The sequence below is a fragment of the Pelodiscus sinensis genome, chromosome 6 (assembly GCF_052426305.1).
Source record: "Pelodiscus sinensis isolate ZL-2025 chromosome 6, ASM5242630v1, whole genome shotgun sequence".
Classification (NCBI taxonomy): domain Eukaryota; kingdom Metazoa; phylum Chordata; order Testudines; family Trionychidae; genus Pelodiscus; species Pelodiscus sinensis.
Genome location: NC_143057.1, coordinates 37,803,258 through 37,818,026, shown reverse-complemented (window position 1 = coordinate 37,818,026; position 14,769 = coordinate 37,803,258). Strand labels below are relative to the sequence as shown.

The 14,769-nt window shown below is 42.5% G+C and overlaps 1 protein-coding gene across 5 annotated transcripts in view; it reads right to left on the bottom strand.

The window, feature by feature from the left end:
* The window catches only part of VPS13A (vacuolar protein sorting 13 homolog A), a 291,281-nt gene that overhangs the window by 134,820 nt on the left and 141,692 nt on the right, over window positions 1–14,769 (bottom strand). The window lies entirely within an intron of this gene.

Genomic DNA, 14,769 nt, shown 5'->3' with positions numbered 1-14,769 from the left:
GAAAAACATGATTTTCTTCATTTGATTCAAGTAAGTCTCAACCACTTTTCAAGTGCCCTTTTATTCTACCTTTTTTCTCTTACGGCATTGAGTATTTAAATAAAGGGATAGCAACAATCTGTTGGTAAGTGTGGAAAGTTACATTTACCTTCATCAAGAAAAATATTGGTAAGAGGATGACAAACACTGTGGAAAATACAGTAGGGATTGTCTGACTGATCTCTCAGTGGTCCTTTGAAGCGAAATAATAGCCAACAGACTGACAGATATAAAGAGTAGATTAAAAAACCTAAACACACAGAAAAGTTCCAGGTTGTGCAAATGAACCAGCTTGTTTTAACAAGTAAGTAACACCAAGAAGCTAGATGATGGCCCTAGAGTGACTCAGAAGATAAGATGGCTACTTACCTTTGCAACTGTTTTTCTTCAAGATGTGTTGCTCATATCTATTCCAATTAGGTATGTGCACACCGCATGCATGACATTCAGAAAGTTTTACCTTAGCTACTATCCATCAGGTCGGCTGTGGAGCCACCTAGAATGGCACATTGTATATGACTATCGACCTGACTGCCCTTCAGGTTCCTTCTTGCCAACTACTCCAAAAGTGGGGAAATATGGTAGTAGGGTGGGTATGGAATAGACCTGAGCAATGCATCTCAAAGAACAACAGTTACAGAAGTGAGTAACTGTCTTTTCTTCTTTGAGTGCTTGCTCATATCTATTCCAATTAGGTGATTCACAAGTCTTGTCCAGGAGGACGGATCAGACTCAATGTGTTGCTGACTCAAGTTCCACAGCACCAAAGGTCGCATTGTATCTAGACTGTTGCACAATGGCGTAGTGTGATGTGAATGCTCTGATGATCGCAGCACAGTTCTACAGATTTCCTGAAGAAGAACATGAGCCAGGAAAGTGTCTGAAGAGGTGCGTGCCCACACAGAATGTACTGTGAGAGGTGGAGGGGAAACCTTGACGAGATCACAACTCATGGGGATGCATGTCATAATCCAGGAGGAGATGCGATGTGATGACACTGGCAGCCCTTTCATATGGTCTGTCATGAATAACTTCGAGGATTTGCAGAAGGGCTTTGTCCTGTCAATGTAGTAAGTGGGAGTCTGCCTGACATCAACTGACCGCAACCTTTGTTCCTCTCACTTCAGGTGAGGCTTAGGGTAAAAAATGGGAAGGAAAATGCCCTCAGTGTGGAATCTAGAGACCACTTTTGGGAGGAAAGCCGGGTGTGGGCTGAGCTGGACCTAGTCTTTATGGAAGACAGTGTATGAGGGCTCTGACATAAGGGTGTGAAATAGTGATGTTAAATTCTCGTGAATAAACTTTCGGAGAATATTCTCGAATGCGAGAATTTTCTTTTAAATACTTGTTAAATAGTTTTTTAAAGAATTTTACTAGTTATAATAATGTCTTTCTTTAATAAAACTTCAAGAATCATGAAAGTTTCCAATTGTTAAAATGAAAATTCAGGAAAGTAAAGAAAAAGAGACAGATTTAAATTACTAGAACTTTTATTACAAATCTTCTGTTGCAGGATAGAAATATATGGGTCAGATTCGGAAAGTGCAGATTCTGATTAGATTCGTATTCAATCCAGAAAGTTAAAAATATATGTCTCTCTTCTTCTTCCTCATATATATCCTCTTCTTTCTCTTCAGCATCATCAATTTCTTCTTCCTCATTTCTCTGGTTCTGTTTCCTTTTTTCTCTTGGGGATTTCAATGTAGCATCATTTCGGTTTTTAAGAAGCTTTATATTATGGGCTATAAATGTCAGCTTGCCTGCCCTTTCTTGTGTTAACTTGTTTCTTTTTGCATTATGAATGATACTGTAAGTACTGAAACATCTTTCAGTTGCTGCCGTTGCTGGTGGCATATTCAATATGTTGATCGCTGCTTTCCCTAATTTTGATCTATAGCAAATACCATGTTATTGCATTCTACTGAGCCAGCTGATTTTGTTACATATGATTTTCAAAAAAAGCCTTCTTTAGCATGATACCCTGCAAGCTCTGCTATGACTTTTTCTGAGTGATCAGTGCCATACATTCTTGCAACTAATTTATCGATGAATTCAGTTCCTTTATTTGTTCATTTTTAGTAAGGCACTCACCATTGAATTTTGGATCTAGAATATTTGCAGCATAGTGAATGTCTTTAGAGCCATATCTTTTTTTTTTTTTTTTCCAAAACTTTTCATCACATCCCGTTTTTCTTGTTTGGTAAGTGGACTTTTGGGAAGTAGCCTATCAAAATGATCGCTTAATTCCCTGAAATATTCAGGAACTTTACTCATTTTTGGCTGGTCAGATTTAAGCAGTGTAAACCATTTAACAACAGGACTTATCAGTGCATGCAGTTTTTGAACCCATTCCCAAAATACATCTTCGTCCAGGATTGAATTCCTGGTACGTTTGCTCAGTTTAGTCTGTAAATCTTCATGGACAGCAAGGCATTTTAAGACATTTTTTTAATCTCAATAAGCTTTTCAAACAATATAAAATGGAACTCCACTTAGTTTTAACTGGCAATTTAAGTGCACAAGTTTGATTTTTCTCTTTTTGAAATGCAGTGAGTAGTGAGGAGGGTTTTGGGGTTTTTAGCTTGTGAGGAGCCCCTAACTAATTTTTCTCTGGGTCAGTGGCTACTGACCAAAAAAATGTTCCTTGCTCTTGGTGTATGGGCTTTGGAGGCCACAGTGGCTGAACTGCAGGAGCTAAGGAAGACAGAGAAGTGTATAAATGAGACTTCCCTGGACTCAGTAGAATTGTCCCACCAACAGTCCAACAGCCTCTATGCTACTGAGGATGAACAAAGTCTGAGAGAGAGAGAAAATCCAACTGGACAGAGGGAAATGATCCTAAAGTCAGGCCCCTCTGTCCAGATGTTGTCATGATATCCTCTCACACTGAGGATACCTCTCTGGGGGAGAGAACTACAGTTATTAGTAAGAGAAAGAAAACAGTTATGAGGGGGACTTGTTCATTAGAAAAATAGATAGCCGGGTTTACAACAAACAGAAGAACAGCATGATGACTTGCCTGTCTGATGCAAGGATTATGGATCTCTCAAGATGTCTAGATCAAGTGTAGTGCTGGGGAAGAGCTGGTGGTCGTGGTACATGTAGGCACCAATCACATAGGGAAGGACAGGAGAGACATCCTGGAGGTCAAATTTAGGCTGCTAGGCAAGAAACTCAATGCCAGGTCCACCATAGTAGCACTCTCTGAAATGCTTCCAGTTCTAGCACAGGGCCAGTTACATAGGCAAAGCTACAGGGTCTCAATCCCTGGATGAGACAACGGGGCAGGGAGAAAAGGTTCAGATTAGGGCCTGGGTAAACATTTGGGAAAGTGGGAGCCAGTACAAGAAAAATGGGTTCCACCCAAATCAAAATGGAACCAGATTGCTGGCACTTAAAATTAAAAGTGTAGGCTGTAAGAAAACTGAGGAGTATGGAGGAGCATGTGGTTTGTACAGAAACAGCGCTTAGGGGAGGATCTATTAATAGAGATTCTCTGAATCTTCATAAGGAGGAAAGGATGGAAAATGACAGAATGTCTGATGAGAAACAGTCAAGTGAAAAAAGTATGTGAAGCACTTATATACAAATGCTAGAAGTCTAAATAAAAAGATGAGTGAAATAAATGTGGAAAATTAATGAAATAATGTAATGTCAAGACACAAAATAAATCGGAAGGACAGAACAGGTCATGCTGTTCAGGGGTGGCACTATATGTGAAAGAAAGCATAGAATTAAATGAAGTAAAAATCTAGAATGCTGCCTCTGGTGGTACGGGTAATGGAGGGGGAGTGGGAGGCTTAAATGTTTGCATTGGGTGGATGGTGTATGCAGGTCCAATGATTTTAACATAGCCCTAGCATCCGAAAAGCTGTGCAGCCTAGATTCCGTTTGCTCAGCGAAGAGACCAGACCCAAGAAATGGTAGCTCCTGAATAATCTGCTGGACCTCTGGGGTATAGCCGACACCTGGAGCCAGGAGTTTTGCCCCATGACTTTGCCCGGGGACACAGTACGTGTAGCAGTCTGCGCTACATTCAGATCTGCTTGCAGGGAGGTCCTAGAGATGATCTTCCCCTCCTCTACTAGAGCTCCAAACTCTGACCTCAAGTTGGAAGGCAAAAACTCCTTAAACTTAACCATGATTGCTCATGAATTATAGTTGTAGCGACTTAATACTGCCTAATGACTAGAAATCTAACTGAAGGTTGCCCAATGAGTATACCTTCCTATCCAGGATGTCCAACTTTTTCAAATAATTGAACTTAGGAGTAAGACCTTACGGACCCTGTCTCTCTCTGGCATTCGCTGCATGTAGTACCGGCGTGCCTGGTGGTGGACAAGCATTCATACCTTCCCCCAAAATGGGGCAAAATATCTATGCTCAACTCCTTTGGCTTGGGGGAAATAGAGGCAAGCATCTGCCAGAGGGGTTTCATAGTGGGGGATATTATCTTGGTAAATGGGAGGGCCACTCTGGAAAGTCTCCTCTCCTCTCCGCCCCCCCCCCCCCCCCGGAGAAAGGATGTCCATCCTAGGGACCACGTCCTTTACCACCTGGCTTGGCATGAAGGCCAAGGTTTTGGACCATATGCCTTAGCTCATGGTGTGCCCTACGGTCCATAGATGGCAGGGACATCACAGAACTTACCACCACCTCATCTGGAGAGGACAGGGAATGTAATCCCAGGAGCTTGACCGGGAAAAGCAACAGGCACTGGCACCAAAGGCACCTACCCATGGTCACTGGCACCGGGTTGTCGGATCAAGCACAGCACCTGGTGCAGTGATGCCCCAATTTCCCAGTGACATTGGTCCGACCCAGGACAAGGGCTCGGAGGCTGCCTGGATGACAAGCATGGTACTGGATGAGGCTGTACTGGTGCCTTGTATGATTGAGAAGCCATCATCTGTGAAGCTGACATCATCTGTGAAGATGGAGGCTGCTCCGCCCCTACGGCGGGGTCTCTTCCTAGTGACACTGACGGCATACCTCTACTGGCTAAGGCAACTGACACCAATCTGGAATCCCCCACCTACAACTGGTGATAGGTCCAAGGGTCCAAAAAGGCCACCACGGAGGGGGCTGCCACTGAGGAGGCCAGGATACTGGGACTTCCTGCCTGAGCTCAAGACAGCAGTGTGCCAAATGACGGTGACTCCTTCATGACTGGTATTACTCAGGCTCCAACTCAGACATGGAAGCCAAGTGCAAGGACCAGGGCAGTGCTGTACTGTGCCATACCAGTGGACACAGCAACAGTGTTAAATCGTTGGGATGCCTCCAATGTAGAGAGCTGGAGTGGTCACACTGAAGTGAACAGTGTGATGGCTATGGTGACTGTCACGTCATAGCCGGTTTGCTCCAAGACTGCACAGGACCGGGAACTGGAGACTGAGCCAGCTGCCGCACCAGAGATTTCCTTGGAGAAGCAGAGTGGCTGGACTTCAATTCAATAGGTCTTGAGCCACCTCAAATGTTTTGGGAGTGGACAGCATGTCCACCTCTCCCATCTGACTCTCTCTAGATGGAGAGTCCACTGGGACCAGACTCCACAATGCCGGAAGAGTGGTCGGTTCCGTAGGGCGCTCCAATGCTTAACACAGCCCTTTGGACTTCTTTGCCTTTGAAGTAGGCAATCTCCCCTGGTCCTCCTGCTTCTGGTGCTACCGGTGAATGTGAACAGGCAGAGCATTCAGTGCCAGAGTGTACCCATGTCAAGGGACCTTCCCCAAGTCCTTATGTGGAGCCGGTGCACGCCTTACTAACAATGGCACATTTCACATGAAAGCTACCTGGTTTGGTCCCAAAGCTTGTGGCACTGGATGGGGGTGCAAAGAAGCTTCCACGAGCAGATCTCTAGTCAAAATTCTCTATCTGTATGAGACCTTGGCTTAAACATCTTGTACTTATCTGCCAGGTGCGCCACTCCCAGACACTCAAGACAGGAGTCGTGGAGATCCCCATAGGCATAAACTTCTGGCACTTAGCATAGAGTTTAAAGCCCTAGAGTCGAGGTCTCCCGCAGATCTGGGGATGGGGAAGGGAAACAACTACTATTAACTATTTAACACTTAACTAAGAACAGGAACAAAGCTAGGGATTAACACTTGCTCAGGGCAAGAGAGAGATAGCTCCAATGGACTATCAGTCACTGGTGCTAAGAAGGAACTGATGGAGGAACTGTTGGCAGTAGACTATATACCTTGCCATACTGGCACCACTTTAGGGGTCTCTACTGCTGACCGATGGGTCAAAGCTTTCCAACTGTACACACGGCACACACACACACACACACACACACACACCTAACTTGGAATGCACATGAGCAACTGTTTGAAGAAGAATAGAAAGGAACAAATTCTGGCAAATGAAATGTAAAAATATAATTAGGAAGGACAAAAAAGAATTTGAACAGCTAGCCAAAGGAGGGATGTCAACGTGTAGACACCTAAATGATTAACCAATAAGCCTGGGCTTATTGGTTAATCCTGTTGACTACACACATTCCCCTCCCCTCCTTGCTGCCTCTGTTTCAGAGGCAGCAAGGAAGAGGAGCAGGAGCCAGTGCCCATGGACACCAGATCCATCTGCCCTCTGGTTCACACTACTGCCTCTGATAGTTGGGGGTGGAGGGGGGGGAGGGTCCAAGCTCCCCACAGAGGCTGCTCTGGCATCCCACAGACCCACCACATGGAACAGCCTCTGTCTGGATCCCCCACGGAAAGGGGTGGTGCCACCCTGTGCTGCTGCCTCTGTATCAGAGGCAGCAACGTGGAGCAGCAAACAGCCAGTCTGTGCAGGTAGCTGGTTTTTAAATCGGCTCCTCTTGTGGACCAGCTCCTGCCCGCCCTCGGATACAAAGGCAGCAGTGTAGGAATGGCAGGGGGCTTCACAGGAGTGGGGCCAGGAGCGCACTGGCTGCTGGTCCCATCTAAGGGGACTATCAAATAGTCATGTAACCACTAAAATTTGATGCAATTACATGACTATTCAATTACAAGCTAACATCTCTATGCCAAAGACCTCAAAAGTAACAGCAAAAAAATATTAAGTACAACAGAAGCAGGAAGCTATCTAAACAATTGGTGTTGCCACTGGATGATCGAGGGGGCTAAAGGAGCACTCAAAATTGATAAAACCACTGCAGAGAAACTAAATGAATTTCTTGAATAGGTCTTCATGGCTGAGAATGTGAGGGAGAATCTTAAATCTAAGCCATTTGTTCCAAGTGACAAATCTGAAGAACAGTCCCAGATTCAGTTGTAATTTGAGGAGATTTTGAAACAAACAGATAAACAGTAATAAGTCACTAGGATCAGCTAGTATTCACACAATGAGTCTGAAAAAACTCAAATGTGAAATTGCAGAACTGCTAACTAGAATCTGTAACCTACCCTTTAAATCAGCCATTTGCAAAAGATGACTGGAAGACAGTTAATGTGATGCCAATTTTTGAAAAGGGCTCCAGAGGTGATCAGGATCGTAAACCTGACTTCAGTATCGGGCAAACTGGTTGAAACAAAACTGTCAGACACATAGATGAATATATTTTTGGAGAAGACTTAACATGGTTTATGTAAAGGGAAATGATGTCTCACCAGTCTACTAGAATTCTTTAAGGGGGTTAACAAGCAAAAGGGTGGTCAAAGGGGATCCAATGGATGTAGTGTACTTAGATTTTCAGAAAGTGTTTGACAAAGTCCTTCAAAGAATCTTAAGTGAGCTGTCATGGGAGAAGAGGGAAAGGCCCTCCTGGATTGGTAACTGGTTAAAAGATAGGAAACAGAGTAGAATAAATACTCTTCAGAAAAGAGAGAGGTAAACAGGGTTGTCCCCCAAGAGTCTGTACTGAAGCCAGTTTTCCCTGTAAGATATGTGCTATGTGCGCTTAGAGATTCAAATGCTGCCCAGCTGATTAGCAGAATGCCCACAGTTACATTTTGTTTCTAGTGGTAGTGCACATTCACACATATATCAGTGCACAAAAATGTATTCCACACATGTTTGGAAAAGATTAGAGGAAACATTGACTGGGGTCAATTCTATTTAACATATTCATAAATGAACTAGAAAGAAGGGTAAACAGTGAGGTGGCAAAATTTGCAAATGATACAAAACTGCACAAGATAGAAGTTCCAGGCAAACTATGAAGAGCTACAAAAGGATCACTCAAAACTGGGTGACTATGCAACAAAGTGGCAGACGAAATGTAATGCTGATAAATGCAAAGTAATGTACATTGGAAAATATAATTCCAACAATACATATACAATGATGGGGTCTAAATTAGCTCATGAAATATTTTGGAGCCATGGTGGATAGTTCTCTGAAAACATTCACTCGATGGGCAGTGGCAGTCAAAAGAAAAAAAAAAAACAGAATGTTGGGAATCTAAGAAAATGATTGGAATTGGAAAAGGTTAAGAATAGGGCAACAAAAATCATTAGGGGTATGGGATGGCTCCCATTTGAGGAGAGAGTAATAAAACTGGGACTTTTAAAGCACGGAAAGCAGACAACTAACAGAGAATATGATTGAGGTCTACAGAAATATTATGACTTATTTACTTTCTCCACACTAATAAAAGCTATTTACTCCTTCTCATAACACAAGTGCTCAGGGTGGGAGGAGAAGGATTTGTCACAAATGAAATTAATGGACATCGGGTTAAAATCTCTTGCAAAACACACACACACACACACACACACACACACACACACACACACACACACACACACACACACACACACACACACCCACACACACCCTGTGGAACCCTTTGCCAGAGAATGATATCAAGGCCAAGATAATAAACCCAATATGGCCATTGTTATGCCTGCTTTAATAGAACTAAGGTTTTTGCCAGTACAACAGAGATCCTCAAACTGCAATACAATGACTTGGAATTAATGTGCTATAACAGGATGATCTGTTCCCTGCAAACGGTAATGGAACCTGGGACTTGCCAACCCCTCTAAACCATAGCACGGCCCCTTTTAAAAAAAAAATCCAGATATTCAAGGAAGCAGCAGATTAGCTGACGAATGGAGGGCAGGTGTTAAATCTTTCTTACTAACATACTTAATACTTTCTTGATATGATAAAACCCAGCTGGGGAGTGACTCTGAAGAGGAGAGAAAGAGTAGAGAGTTGGGAGAAGAGAATTACAGAGAAGCATAGATTTAGGAGGACAGGTCCCTGGAGTGGGAGAGTGATAGGCTAAAGAGGCCTCTCTGAACCACAGCCAATCCCTAAGCAGCATAGCTGTGGCATCCTGAAAACATAAGGAAGCTGAATGTGCAGGGAAGAGAGCCAGTGGCAGATTTAGAGTTTGTGGGGCCCATGCTCAGCTTCATTTTTGGGGCTGCCCTGGGCCGGCCAAGAAAAGAACATTTACTCTTCCTGTCCCTCCCATTTTTCATTTTTTTCTTCCTCTTCTACCTGTAAGTAGTAATAAGTACATGAAAAAGTGAGGAACCTTGATAGTTTTCCACAGACCACTTGAAAATTGCTAAGGGTCTCAGCGGACCACTTAATGATTTTTCCAAATATTGTTTGTACCATGAGCTAAGTATTATAAAGAGCTTTGGATAAGAGTGTTTTATTTAAAAAAAAAAAAAACAGAACTTTTCCTGAGTCCACCTGAATGGAGTTCTCAGAGAGCAGTTTGGGAACTTCTGGTTTAGATGAAAACTTGTATTTGCATTAAGCTAATGTGAAAAATGTATAAAAATAAAATGCATAGATGACATGTGAATGAAAAGAAGTTAACTTCCCCTGAAGAAACTTACTGAATTTGAAAAAAAATTTATTCATATAGTTCTCTTTCTACACTGTCTCTTAATAAAACTGTCAAGTCATTAATATAAGGAATATTTTGTGAAAAGGAATTTTCAATTGTCAATATTGCTGAACATGTCAAATGTTCCTGACTCATCATATTTCGTAAATAATCTTAACTTGTTTCAATACAGAAAAAGAACCTTCACCAGAAGCATTTGAGATAGGTATTGTTAAAAATATTTTCAGAATGTTTCTATAATTGGAAAGGTTGCCTGTAAACAGCCATGTACAAGTCTATACAAATCAATGGTGTTCTTGATGCACAGACCTCATCATTTTTGTTAAATTAAATGTTTCGCTTCGTCTTCAAAAAGATTTGTGTTGATGTCCATGGTAGAATTCACTTAATTTCTTACTGTAGTGCCTTTGAACATCTTCATCCATACTTCTGTCAAAAAACATGCAAATAAATCAACAGTTTTCTTTGGAGATTCACCTCTACTCTACAATTGCACTATTATTGTGTCACAAATAACACTGACAGACTCAATGATGATCTTCTTTCCCTTTTAAATTGATTATCTCTAGTTTCATAGAAAAATAACTTCCTTTTTTTTAAGCTTTTCTTCAGAAATATCAGAATAACTAGTATTTGCTGTTAATGTTAGTGCCTCTGCTTCTATGGACCTATAGGATACGTCTAGACTACAGGCTTTTGTCGACAGAGGCTATGTCGACAGATACTGTTGACAAAGCTTCTGTCGACAAAGAGCATCTAGACTACATCCAATGTAGACGCCAAGGACAGTGTAGATGCAATAATGCCTTCTGTCAACAGAACTCTGTCGATAAAAGGCTTTATTCCTCATAGAATGAGGTTTACCACCGTCGACAAAACTGCCGACATTATGTCGACAGAACTAGGCGGTAATGTAGACGCAGGTATAGTTTTGTCGACAAAAGTCCAGTTTTGTCGACAAAACCCTGTAGTATAGACACACCCATTGTCATTTCAAATTTCCATGACAAAACTTGTAACTGAGGCTAACAATTGTGCAGCATTCAATAAATTCTGTATCAACTTTTTGCCGTGATTTGCTGACGGCATTAATTCTTTGAAGTAAATGGGTCCACAAATAGTAAAAACAGCAATAGCATGCTTTTCAAATTTTCTAAGGATTTTGTTTCCGTTTTCATACTTGGTTTTTCAGTCTTTGATGTGGCTATGTCTAATAACGTTCTCTTTATAATATGCTAGTGCATTTTCAAAGGCAAAACAGCATTTGCACGAGCAGACCACCTGGTGTCAAATTCTTTTGACTGTCAAATGTTTTCCATTTGCCTGCTCCAAGCATGATTGTAGCATTCTCCTCCGATGTGTACAAACTGGAAAAAAAGCATATATGTTTTGAACAAAGTCAAAAAAATGTGTAGCTCTGCCAAGATGTGGCTGCAGCACTGCAGATTAAATTTAAAGAAATGGCTGGAACATGGTATGAAAAAAACAGAGGGATTTGCATTGTTCAGTCTTGCTTGTAGACCTGAATATTTTCCTGCCATATTTGTGGTGTTATCAAAGCTCTGCCCATGACAATTTATGTCCAAACCTAAATCTGCAGTGATTTCCAGAACTGTTTCCTTTAGACATTCAGAAGTGTAGGATTTTAATGGGATAAAACGAAGAAATCACTCTACAACTTTACCATTGACCATCACATATATTAAAATTAATGTTAATTGGTCTACATGACTCACATCTGGTTTTGAATCAACTATTATGGAACAGTACTTGGCATCCTTTAACTTCACTAGTGAATTGGTTTCTCAGCTTCTCTGACATTATAGTAACGAATTCATTGTAGGTTTAGTGCGTTGAAAAGTTGGTCTTCCCCTAGCCACAATACTGCTAATTTTTCAAATGTTTATTAAGAAAAGTCTCAAATTCAGTAAGATATTCAAGGCATGTTAAAAAATTATATTTTCAGTTTGACACTGATGACTCATCTTGTTCTCTTAGAGGTAGTCCCAAAGAAGACAGCAGCTTCACTGTGGCAACAAAACATCTCAGCACTTTCCTCCAATAAGAACACTCCCCCCAAACTGAGCCGACAACCCAGAATCGTCTCTTCAGATAATTTTGATCGAACTTACACACAGCATTAATGTGACCTTAGAAAATTTGAGTATCAGCAATGTCTTTGCAACATTTCTCCAAATTAGACTGCCTGTCAACAAATGTGTTTTCTCCTTTACTATGGTCGGGAAAAATTTGCAAACATAACAGTTGACTGCCTTGGTGGTTTCCGGGGGAAGAAAAAAAAGTCAACCAATTTCTCATTTCTTCACTCTCAAAAAATGGGACTCATGAAGACCTCTATATTGCTTTTGTCCTCCAACCTCATACTCTTCTCTCAAATTTTCCATATTACCTATGTTTTTTGGTTTATTTACTAAGAAATAGACTATCATATGCAATGAAATAGATTTTGGTCATACTGCAACGTCTTCAGGGTAGGTTTCTTTTCTTACTTCAACAAAATTACCATTATTTTTTAGTTCCATTGCCACTTCAGAGTCCACTTGTTCAACTTTTGCAGTCATCATGGCAGCCCCATAACTTGGCAACTGATCAGATCATTGAGATGTCTCCCTTGCCCATACTTTTTGTTGAATGTCCTCAATTCAGAACTTCAAGATTTTTAAAATAAGATGACAAATTGTCTTTTTGCTTAGTTTCGTCTTTTTGTCTCACCTCCATTTTTTGGTGTTTTTGACTACCAAATGTATACAATCACTTCATTATTGCTAAAAAATTCACCTTGATTTTTAGGCAGATTAAAAATGCCTGAAAGAGCAGGTATAGCTATGGGTGGGCCATGGTCTGGCACTGGAACATTTTTAGTAGTGGGGTGCTGAAAGCCAGCTCAGGTCCAGACCTGGGTGCAGGCCACAAGCACAGGAACTAAGGGTTCAGACAGGGCTGCTGACAGAATAGCCAGGCCCCTGGGAAAGGTGTGTGTGGCGGAGGGGGGGGGGGGATGAGGAGGGGGCGGGGAGTAGTAGGTCTGGGCTCCCAGAAGGACAGGGCCTTGGGTGGAAGAGGCAGAGCTGGGGACCCAGTGAAGAAGCAAAGCCGCCATGGTGGGGCTGGAGAAGACTGACAGAGGAGATATGAAGATCTCCATGGCCGCAGGACAGTTTCAGGTGACCCAGTGGCCCTATGCTGGCTGGCCTGGAGAAGTGGGCAGAGACCCACATGTGGTCCACCTGAAAATGAGGGGGGGCACAGTTCCACCGGCCACCAGTTCCACCGGCTACCACCTTGGGCTCTCCATCCCTCAGCCACTCTTCCCTTTGCCCGTGGGCGGCAGCCACTCACCAGGTGGCAGCCAACAGTAGCACAACATTACAGGAACTGGAGGACTCAGAAGAAGTGGGCAGATCAGTCACACTGCCAGCTGCTGGAGAGAAGCGGTACTTTCCCTCTTCAAAGTGCAGCTCTTTCTGCTAGCTGTGCAGCTTGCAGGCTCTCCATCTCCATGTTGCTTCCCTACTCCTTGCTGCGGGCAGCCACCACTCACCAGGTGGCAGTCAGTAGCACGAACACTGTCTGAAAGACTTCAGAGGAGCAGTGGGTAACCACACAGCTGGCAGATGGAGAGAAGCAGCCCTTTTCCCACTTTAAAGTGCCGCTTTTCTCTGGCCGGCTGTGCGATTGCCCCATGCTCCTCTGAAGCCCTTCAGACAGTGTTTGTGCTGCTGGCCGCCTACTGCCGGCTCTCCTGAAGCTGCAGCCAAGCCTCCCTGCTCTCCTGCCTCCCCCAGCCCTGTCTGCAGAGGGACTGAACCCCAGCAGAGCGGCTGTCGTGTGTGTGCGCGCACCCAGCCTCTTGGGGCCCTGTGCTGTTGTGGGTGTGTTTCATTGTAAATCTGACCCTGAAAAGAGCAGGTAGTGAGTAGGAAAGACTCTGCAACAAGGCCAAGGGCTATAGAGGGACTGACAGAAACCAGAAAACACTGACTTAAGGGAAACTGTGAAACTAAAGTGTTGGAACAGATTAATTGGAGCTGACACTGCTTATTGCCTAAGTACAACCCCCTTTTTCCAGTCACAATTTACCCCATCTTTCTTTTTCTCGCTGTGAACCAATGCTGACCTTCTACATCAACCCACCCACATCACCAGAGCCCCTAAACTCTAGCCACAATCCCTCCTCCTGCTCTAAACTTCATGTCCTCCAACCTCCTTTCTCTTGTAATTTTCCTGAGAATATCTCCCCCCATCCTCCAGCCAGATCACTTTAATAAGCACACATATACATACATTCCAGGAACATAGCCCAAGCCTTAGTTCAGCAAAAAGTTTTGAAAGCTCATCTACCTTAGACCCTCTCATCTGAATGCTTTGCTGTAACTTAATTTAGTCTATGTGGTAAATTAAAGGTAAGTATTTGGGAATATCTGTAATCCTCAACTATGGATAAGTGGGCTAACTCTCAGTAGTTTAAAAAGAAATTATACTGAAACACAAATGTCTGTTGATGCAATAGGCAGTGTTTTGAATCAAAACCAGACGGAAAAAAATGAAGAAATTTCAGGCATTACTTGTTGGATTCCTGCTACAAACAATACAATATAAGCTTGTTAAAAATATTATCTCAAATACTTATCATTGGGTTTATTTTACTAGTGCTAAATTTATTCACTGTAAGGCCTTCATTGCCAAAATATTCCTATCAAAAAGTTGTTCATGGTCATTTTTATTCACCCTTGAGCTCTGAATTCATACTTACTTTCCAATTACACGCAATGAAATGGGAAATGCTAATGCATGGGAAAGTGCTGACTTGTCTCAATTCCATTCAGATGCACACATTTTCCTTGGTAACTTTAGTTTTGAATATATTGCTGAATTACAGTGTCAAGACTAGTGTATTTAGATGA